At 44.3% G+C, this 10284-nt stretch overlaps 1 protein-coding gene across 3 annotated transcripts in view; it reads left to right on the top strand.

Moving 5' to 3' along the window:
- The window catches only part of PPP6R2 (protein phosphatase 6 regulatory subunit 2), a 94910-nt gene that overhangs the window by 13893 nt on the left and 70733 nt on the right, over nucleotides 1–10284 (top strand). For 2 of the 3 annotated variants that reach the window (XM_026866882.1, XM_026866898.1), the window contains exon 2: nucleotides 8519–8651. The exons of the other annotated variant lie outside the window; for it this stretch is intronic. The gene's annotated coding sequence lies outside the window, so the exon portion shown is untranslated. The remainder of the gene's footprint in view (nucleotides 1–8518; nucleotides 8652–10284) is intronic. 3 annotated transcript variants of the gene reach the window in all.

Here is a 10284-nt window from a genome sequence, read left to right as displayed (position 1 = left end):
AGCGGTGGGGGTGGGAGGGGAGGGAGGAAGGCTCTTCTGCAGGAGCAGCGCTGCATGCGCTCCCATCTGGAGCTTTACACTAGCTGAACAGACGTTGGTTTTGATTCTGTTACAGAAGTGCCATTATAGCTCATCCATTCTATTATTTCTTGGTTGAGTTTAAATCAGTTTCTGTTCTGAACAGAATAGTGGAGAGACAGGGTTTTCTAGATCAAGAATTTGGATAAACAGGGTGATACTGAAGAGCGTCTTGTGCCTTTTTTGATAGGAACTGGCTCCAGGATGATGGCTTTCTCTCTCCCTTCCCCAGTAGTCACAGGAGGAGGACTTTAAGATGTGTTTGCAGACTTCCATCTTGGATGACTTAAATCATTTATAGCATGCTCCGAATTTTGGAGGGTGTTGAATTAACTCTTCTAGAAAGTTGGGCCCTTTTTAGGCAACTTAAGTTGTGCAGTCAAAAAATCTTGATAACCCAAATTATCAAGTTTCTTGGGAAGATCTTGGTGATAAAAATACTGAAAATGTAAATTCTTGTGAGGTAACAGCGTGGTGTTATGTATTAAACTGGCAACTTTCCTCAGCTCGTTTAGTTACTGAGTGGCTTGACAGATTCTTAAAATGGATTGTAGCTGACTTAAAGTATCAGCTTGGGAGTGTGAAAGAGCAGTATGCGACACTGGCGGTAGAAGAAAAATTGGTTGAAATGACACTGTCCCCTGCCTTGTGAATCACTGGGCTTTAGTGTGACGCTTCTGTTATTAATGCCGGGTTAGAAGGGGTAGGATTTTTCTGGGGGCCTTCCCTCTGCAAGTGATTTATTGTAGGCTCCAGCTTCTTTTCAGCCAGTGTGTTTGACAGTAAAACACTCTCCCTGATTTACTTCTCTGCCACAGCTCTGGTGCCTTTTGGCAGTTTACTGCCATAAATAACTGCGCTAGATAATCTTCAGCTTGCCTTTAGTTACCTGGTTATGCCTGACCTTGTGGATGCGACCTTCTATGGCCTTTACTGTCTAACTCAAAAAAACCCACAATGACTTTGCATTCATCCTGCATCGTACTTGACAGTTTTGAAAAGGTTTTGTTCAAGCTCTGTCACCGTAACGTGCTGTTTTTTCTGGATGGGTCAGCTTCTGTGCAAGACGTTCACAGTGCTTGGCCAAAAGTTTAAAATAGTAACCAGTCTCGGTTACTTCTATAATTACCAGTATCATTTCATGTATCGCATGATTTGCATATCATTTTGCAAATGTCCAGATGGAGAGGAAAATAAGTTTGCAGTCGCTCTGAACCTGAATTTATAAAGGATGCGTTTTAAACTGGTATTTGCTGTGAAGAGTGTGTGTGTGAAGTCAGAAAAGCAGAGGCTGGGAACAAACATCAGCAGTCAGGTAGAGATGAGCGGGCTGCCTGCTCTTACCATTGGGACAGAAATGAATTCCAGGGAGAGTGGAAAAAGGCAAATATTTCACAGTCTCTTGAAATGAGAGGTTCTATACCTGCACTAATTATTTAAAGGAATTGTTCCGCTGTTAGCAAAAACCGACAATAATATAAAATGTTAATCTAAGATTAAACTAGTTGTTGACTCTTTAAATGGTGTTTCCAACCCTTCAGGTAACTGAAGGACTATGGTAAAATGGCTGAGGCTGGACTCTGGACAGTACAGTTGCTGCAGAAATACTGTCGATACTGAAAATTATCCTGAGGGGTTGATAAAACCTGAGATTGCTTTCGCTCTCTGTGGGAAGTATTAAAACCAAACCAGATCTTTGCATGAGACACCAGGCAGTCTTCATTATTGCGTGAGCGAAATGGGAAGATAAGGCCCATTGGATCTTACGCTGTACGTTTGCAGCCTGTGGAAATGCAAGAAGGTGCAACGGGCCATGTTTCATCTCTTTCCAGAACTGCCGTTGATTTTGACTTTGTTGAAGACAGCATTTAGTCTTTAGTGACACATGAACCTTTCTTTCAAAACATACATCATTTTAAAAGGGTGGTAGATCAGTTTGGTTTTGTCTACAATTATTTTTTTTTTTCTTGGGTGTTGGCCTTTTTTAAAAATTTCAGCAAATTCTATAAATTTCGAGTTCTCTGAAAATGTGCAGGAAGCCAAATTCTCTTCTGAAAATGACGTGAAGTGGCAAGTTGGAGGAGGATTCCCTGTAACTTTGTTTACAGCATAGTTTATGAAAAAATAGCATAAAGTTTAATGTATACTAATAAATGCAGGAAGTCTCCATTAACTGTAACATGGGTTCGTTTGTGTAAGATGTTGCAATTATTACTGTTATATCTAGTGACCATTGGAATATTTAACTTCTCATGTTACAGTTGAGTCCCAGAAGAGGTGGTGGATGGGTTTTTATTTATTTATTCTTATTTTGAGAAAGGAGGAAGTGGAAAAGACTGAACATTGTCTAAGTGATCTCGGGGCTGCATGTAGGTAGCAGCAGGACACAGGATTTTGTGGACTCAAATTAGTCGAGAATATCTGAAGTAAAAATCTTGGTCATTTGGTGTTTGTCTTGACTTTGCGGTTCTGAGGATGAGCGTGGTGCGTGCTCAGCAGAATGCTGCTGGGGGGTCTTTTCCTTAGTGCCTATGAATTAATTTCCAAGTTAGGTGTCTCTGGTAGATGCGAGGCTGCAGGTTTGTCTCTCTGTCTCGGTGCCTGTGGAGCAATGCGGGTGGTAGAGCTGGCAGCAATGGTCGGAAGAGCTGAGGACAAATTACTGTCTTTTGTGGAGGGTGAACTCTTGACAGCTTTCTGGAAGACATAAAAAGTATCCTGATTTTTCACCCATCTTTTGGGAAATAATCAATAAGCTTTTTTGTTGCTCTCCTTGACAGTTTTACAGCTATTACACCCTTTATCCCTGAAGTCCTGGTGGCGTTATCTTGAGAGAAGTAGGGTTAGGAAAGAATTGATGATCTCAGAAAAGCCCAACTTCAGAAACTTGATGCAGGTGTTGGTAGTATAAAATCTCATGAATGCGTCGGCCTCCTGCCTGTCTTCAGCAGTTCTTGCACTTCTCACTTGTTGCACCAGAGGGGAAGAGACGGAAAGGATGACTGCTTTATACCAGCCTTGTTTTGCCTTTGGATTCTGATAATTTTTTTGGTGACCGCTCTTTCAAGTAGGTGGGAAGTGGCTGAAGGAATTCCAAAATATGCAAGTGGGGATAAATTGACTAGAGACTTGCTTGTGGCTGTTACTGGTTTTATGTAAGCTACCTGTTCCTTTGTTTAGCTCTTTAATTGCAGTGGAGAAACCCTGTAGAAATGCTTTTTTTTTTTTTCCCCTTAGTTTGGATAACTGAGATTCTGACTTTATTAGTAAAGTCTTGAGGGACATTATAGCTTATATAAAAGGTTAAATTTAGTTCATCTTGCTTGATATTTATGATCAACCATATGAAAGTAACTAAGGCAGTGGGAAGACTTTAAATTTCTTTAAAAATAGCTGCTTTTTATATAGTAGTATCAAAACATGCATGTCCTTTTTTCATGCACTTCCATCCTGCTCCTGGGTACTGTGCGGTGCCGCTGGTACATCTGGGGAAGGCGAGCCTTGTTTCTCTCTTGCTGTGCCCAAGCCACCAGAATAGCTAGCCAGAGATGCTCTTTTGCTTTCACATTGTCTCTTGAAGAGTTAAATAAACCTTTTGATTATTTTTACCTCTCCTCAGTATTTTCTGGCTAACCAATCCTCCATTAGCAGTAGTCCATGGGAACAGTGGTGGCCTTGGGGGGCCTCGGCGTGGTTTGATCGCTTCTCCCTCCTTCCCCCGAGCAGGAGGAGCCCAAGGAGAGCTGTCTGCTCGCCTTCCCTATGCTTTCTTCTTGATGTCTTGCTGCTTTTGAGCAGAGGAGCACTGCAAGGAGCATCCAAGCCCTCGAGGCGCCTGTGCTGCTGGCTCGGTGGGATCCAGGCTGACTTCTGCAGCTCACGGGGCTGGCTCTGAGCTGCCCTTCTCCAGCAGAGATGTCGGGGAGCCTGAGCCCCAGGCCAGGGCTGTTCCTGCTTGCTCCTGCAGCCCTGGGGAGCTGGGGGAGCCGGGCACGGCTGGAGGTGCTGGGCTAGAGCGGCCCAGACCAGCTCCCAGCACAGGGGCTGAGCTGGGGCCGTGCAGTGCCTATCCTGACCCTGGTTTTCCATTAATACATGTGTTATCTTGGCATATGCCACCCAAAGTAATAGGAGGCCGCATCAAATAGCTTGTGCAGATCCTTCAGCAGGTCTTTTTTTCAGGTGGAAATTTCCTGAAGAGGGCTCGGGAGGTAGATGAGAAGCTGGATATTTTTAACATTTTTTTCATGACTTGCTGAAGTGAAAATGCTCTTTCAGAGGCATTGTAGAGGTTTATATAGTGGATTTTAGGCTGCTTGTTAATGAGCTTTTTTTAGTTATCTGAGTGGATTCCATAAAAAGGCTGTGGAATATATCTCAAAGCTCTGCTGCCTTAAGGGCTGCAAGGAGAAGCAGGGGTAGGGGAGATAGACTCTGCTCCCAGGGTGTTTGAAGATGGAATGTGGAAAAGCTGCAACACACTTTAGTTTCACAGTGACTTGAACTAAACTCTGTACAAACTGGACTTTCACTCCTGATTGATACTTTAATTTGTTAATCTCCTTGGAAGCATGTCTTTCACATAGAGAAATGTAGCTATTTTTAGTTATTTTGGATATTTGGAAACAAATGCTGTCTGATGAAGGGAGCTGTAAATCGGCAGTCTTTCGGATTCCTTTAGATTTTGCTCACGCTAAACTTTGGGCAAGTTATGTGGGCGTTTTGCCAACCTTCTTTCATAAAGTGAAAGTGGTTCAATTTTTTTCTGCTTTGTTGGTTCTAAGGGCTGTTTGAAAGGTTTGGCTGGCGTGTGACTACTTTGAAGCTGGAAATCATTAAGTAATGCTGAACAGTAGATCTATCAGCTTCTCATTCTTTGTGTAACAACTTCACCAGTTGCTTGCGTAACAGTATTCTGCTTTTTCAGGGATGTGTGGTTACAAGACAGGTAATGTTGACAGAGCAGTGGCACCACAGGGTGGCCTGAAATGCTGAGTTTGTCAGGGAGGTGGGAGTGTGCAAATGCGATGCTGCGTTAAAAGAACGAAACAGTTTCTCCTGAGCCCTCTCCCCACAGGCAGCCGCTGAGCTGCTGGCTTGTTCTGTACATCGTGAGGATTTGGGTTTCTTCTGTTTCCATCTGCACCTTTGAGCTCTCCAAAGCTTCCTTGTCCATTTAATCCAGAGGTCTGTAGAATTTTACAGAACTCTTAGCTTTTATGGCACAGCAGTGAATTCTGTTGATTGTCATTCACAAGAATCGGTTTCCTATCGCTTGTTTTGAGGCACGTTGCCGACCAGGGAGGGCTGTCACAGCGAGCTTATCGGGGCTGGGAGGGCTGGTGCTCTGAAGAATAGGAGCAGGTCCAGCACAGCAGCACCTACAAACGTTTGACTGCCACCGAATCAGAGATGTGCTGTTGAAATGAGGACGGTAGCCAGCTCAAATTTAACCTACTTTAAAGTTGTATTTCACAGAATTCTCTGGGTTGGAAAAGCCCTTGCAGCTCCTCCAGCCCCACCATGACCCTCACCTTGACCGTTCCCAACTCCCCCAGATCCCTCAGCGCTGGCTCAGCCCGACTCTTCAACCCCTCCAGGGATCCCGGGGACTCCCCCCTGCCCTGGGCAGCCCATTCCAACGCCCAACAGCCCCTTCTGCACAGAAATCCTTCCTCAGAGCCAGCCTGACCCTGCCCTGGCGCAACTTTCCATCTCCCCAGTGGAAAAGTTCTATCAATCCATCACTGTTGGATTACAGTGGCACTACCCCGTGTTTGGGTGTTTCCCCAAATCTGAGAGCTCCTGTGACACCAGTACCACTTGTGGGGGGTCTGCTTTTCTGAAGCCACACACACCTAATTATCTCATTGTGGAACCTGGGAATGCTGCTGTCTCCACACAGGAGCCTTTTAGAAAGAATTTGCTAATGGCTGTCCATTCACCTGGCTGCTGCTGTGTCTGCCCTGTGGGGAATCGTGGCATGCTCTGCCCAGAGTGCGTTTTAAACTTCATAGCCCAGGTTAGATTAAATTTCCTCTAAAATCTGTGAGTGCAGGGAGTATGTTTGTTTTACTGGGTTTATTCTTTCTACGCTACGTATTTCAGGAAATCACTGCAGGTACTAGTTGTTCTTTTGAGGTGGATGATTTCTCCTGTTAGAAATGAGACACTTTTTCAACAACGCAGAAACCTGTCTATATGGTTTGACTTCAAAACTGAACTGTTGTATGAATGTACGGTGCTAAAGTTCTGAGTGTGTTTGTGTATGTAGCTGGTTAACATGCAACGAGTTTAGCAAAAACTTTAAAATCACTAGGAGAGAAGGTAAAAAAATCCAAACTCATTTCCTTTCACTGCTGTGCTTTGTTTCAGTCAGTTGTCAGATAAATTCAAGCATGTGTCAGAAGAGACTAAGGCTGAAATCTCGGCAGTGTGTGTTCAGAATGTAAGAAAGTAGTGAACCACGTTATCCAAATCTGCTGACTGTGTTGAAATGCAGCAGATCCTGTTGTCCTGCCACTCTTACCCGGAAATATATAAACTATTTCAATTAAAAAATAATTGAAGAAAAATTGAGGTGATTATAGCACAAAACTAAAGGTGGCAGATCTGTGAGGCTGATGTCAGTCACTCGAAATGTTAGAGATTAAATTCATACTCGAAATGTTTCAAGTTAGAAGGACAATGTCATGCAGGCTGCCTTCCATCCTTCCGGAACCCAGGAAGGCCCTTTTGCTGAGGTATGACTTGGTCGTGTCCCTAAGATACGGTGTTGTGACTGGCAGGAACAGGGCGGGTTCCTGCTCTCGCTGGGTCTCTCTGGGTGGATTCGGTGTTAAAGAAAGCGTTGAGGGAGCGCAGGATACTCTACACAGGGTCGGTTTGCTGTTCTGCTCACCACCTTCTCCTAGGTTATGTCAGCTTGTAACCGTGTGCCTGGCTTTCAGGCTCAGTACATCCCCCAGGACTGCTCCTTGTGCTGGGATTTAAGCACAAGCTTAACAGAATTTGAGCTCAAGTTATACTACGGATCTTGTGGAGCCGTGGAGCAGAGCGTTGTTTATCTTTATCCCAAGCACAGCAAACAGAAGTGTCAGAATGGCACAGATGTTTTGAGTTTCTGTAATAAAGTAGCTTCTAAGTAATAGTTACACTCTACCAAACTTAAAGTCATTATTCAGAGCTCTTCTCACCCTTTGCTTTTAAGCAAATACAGCAAATATCCACAACTACAAATTAATTACCAAGATGGAGTTTGACTTTTAAGGGGATATGTAGAATCGAAAAGCAGAGCTTTTTCTCAAGCTTTGTAGGAGTATTCCTGCTGTACTCTGAATACATCTGAGGGGTACGGTCATTTCTTTGGAAAACAATTCAGTTTTCAGAGCAGCACTTCAATTGTTGGGCTTCAGGTTATGATTTTAAATCTATGCTGCACTGTGTTATGTTCAGTTTATCTCTATAATGTTTAAAAGACTTTGTAGGACAAATGCTGGGAAAAAAGAAAGCGTCACATTTACAGACCTTAAATATGCACAATAAAACTCTGAACACTGTCTGTTTGAATTGATGACTTCAGGTTTGGGTGAATATTGTACCTCCAATTAAGTAATTACTGATGATAAGATGAGAAAATACACTGTTCTCTCTGTTGGTGCTGGCTGTGTTACGCTGTCATGCCTTCTCTGCATCCTGACTTTGAGGTTTGCAAGGGTGTTCAGGGATGTGGAGTATTAATAATAATAATATGTATAATAAAATTATTATAATGTGAGTATACTCTTTTAATTGAAGTAGTGTGGGAACATTATCTTTCAGTGTAGGGACCGGCTGCTGTTACTTTTTGTTGGTCGTAACCCCACAGTATGAAGGGAATACCTGGATTCTGAGAGAGGTTTGGTTAAAACCCAGCTGTTATAGTTGTGGAGGAGGCTAAGCCAAGCTTGCCAGTTTCCCTTCTGTGAATCACCTTCTGAAACTGCCAGCTCTCCTCTGGACTCCCTGCAGCTTCCTTAAGGTGATGGGGGCCCCAGACAGAAATACGTGTATTGTTGCTGCAATTATTCTTGGAACAAGTGAAAATGACCCTTGGGTTTCCCTGACAACCTATAACTTTCTTTTGAAGTGATGTCAAGAAAACAAATATGTGTTCTTGAATGAGGTACAAGTCTTGCAGCTGAGTCGGAGGAGGGCTATTAACCCCTGCGCTGTCGCAGCTCCCTGTGAAGGGACACGCTTGCCCGGTGCTATGGGGGGTAGCTGGGAGGAGGAGGTCGATGACAGGGTGGTGGTGATGGCTTTGTGAAGGGTGTCACTCACCTGCAGTCTTGCTGAAATTTTCCTTTGGGCTGAAAGTGGAAGTTTGTTTAGGAAAAAAAAAATATCTTTGGCCCTCAGTTACTTCTGGTTAATAGTAACTTTTAAAAATATTTTCCAGGCTAGGAAGCTTGAGAAAAAATTCACACTGGATGAAAATATTTTTCTGAAGCTGGGTATATTCCAGGAACTGTAACCCAAATGTTTCTCTGTCCGTGGAGAAGATTTCACATTTGAAATAACTTCTACTGAAGGTATGCGCATCTATCTTTCCTTTTTTAAGTTCAGTAATGACAGCATGCTTTATAATGCTGGTAGTCGGTGTTCTGGTGGTTGCTAGTGAGATTGTTCTTGGTATTTAATATCTGGAGTCACCTGAGAGAGGGAGCTGTAGTGTTGCTGGGCTGGTCCCCTGATGTGATTCGGAGCTGGGTACGTGCACCCCAGGAGCTCAGGCCCTCTGCCTTGGGGAGTCTGCAGTCTATCACGGTACATTGCTCAGCTTACTCCCTAAAACCACGTTTAGCTGGTAAGTGCTTCTCAAAACTTGAGCTCTGATTTAAGGTACACAAGTGATGGGAAGAAGATGGAACTTCTTATTTTTCTTTCTGGTGGCTCTTCCAAGAAGTACCACGGTGGAAATGACATGCAGTACTGTATGTCCTTGGGGCAGTGAAAGCGAATGGGCAGTGATTACCTGCTGGTTTGTGCAAAGTGAGAGATTGGAAGCATCCAACAAAGTTATCAAGCGGGCAGTTGAAAGCAAGCAAGAGGAACTACCCTCCCCTACAGCACATAATTCTGGTGGGGGTTTGCTGCTTTAGGATTGTTTGGGGGTGGACGGGCTCTGCGATCCTCCCCGGTGCCGGCGGTGGTGCTGCCCCACTCGGTCATCTTCCTGTCGGTAGTTCCGTTAGGAAAAGCTTTCTTAATGCTACTAAGGCAGGAGATTTCACGTAAAGCAAGGTTTCCCAGGAGGAATAGGTTGTGAATTAAAGGCGTTCTTAAGGCTCCTAGAAGAAGGAGGAGACCCTGAGTTTTGTTGCAAAACCGTGCAGATTTTAGGTAAGCTGTAAGTAGAGATGCTCCTCTGATGGGGTGGCTCATAGGGATGTTGCGTGTCAGACCTGGTGGCTTGGTACTGGTGAAGATGATTCTGAAAGCCATCTAGGAACTAGAGCATGTGGATGGTACCCACACATTCGTAGTCATCTACGCTGGTGAGATACAGAGAAATAAAAAAGAGTAGTTGGAAATGAAAAGGTAGCTTCCTCCGGTAAACTACAGCCCCCCTTGAGGTCCCTCTCGGCACCCTCTGATACCCGCAGTACTTGGGGGAAGTTTAGAACAGGGTAAACGGGGGTAGGCACTCCTGCTTTCTGACAGTCCCCCACCTTAGTGATTTTTCTGGATCAGCAGTGGCTGTAAAACGTTTGAGGGTCCTTTATAAACCTGTTTGTCATGACCTGGCGTAAGCAGCTGAGTGTGAGCTCAGTTGGGGTTCTGGACTCCATAACCATCAATGGCAGGAAGTTCCACATGGTCTCTTGTCCCGTGCCGAACGTGATTAGTGCTTCATCCTGCCTGCTTGGTAACCGTGAGCTGTCCCCGTGCTCGGGTTTATAGGAAGCTGTAAATAGCTGTCTCTTCACCTCCTTAACTGTTCACGCCTTTCTCTCTATCTGTTGTTTTTTCTAAGCTGTAGACATGTATTAAGTCCAATTTAATGCGTCTTCCAGTAGAAGCTGTGCTGTTTCTTGTTCCACTCAGTCTCTTTTAAGAGAAGCTAATCAGACCCGCTGTACTTGTTTGAGCTCTGCTGTCTCTTTGGAGAGAAGCAAACCAGACCAGCACTCGAGATGCACACACGTGATAGTCAGATGATGT

The sequence above is a fragment of the Athene cunicularia genome, assembly GCF_003259725.1.
Source record: "Athene cunicularia isolate RWA chromosome 1 unlocalized genomic scaffold, athCun1 chr1_part2, whole genome shotgun sequence".
In the NCBI taxonomy this organism is placed as follows: domain Eukaryota; kingdom Metazoa; phylum Chordata; class Aves; order Strigiformes; family Strigidae; genus Athene; species Athene cunicularia.
This window is presented reverse-complemented; position numbering and strand designations above follow the sequence as displayed.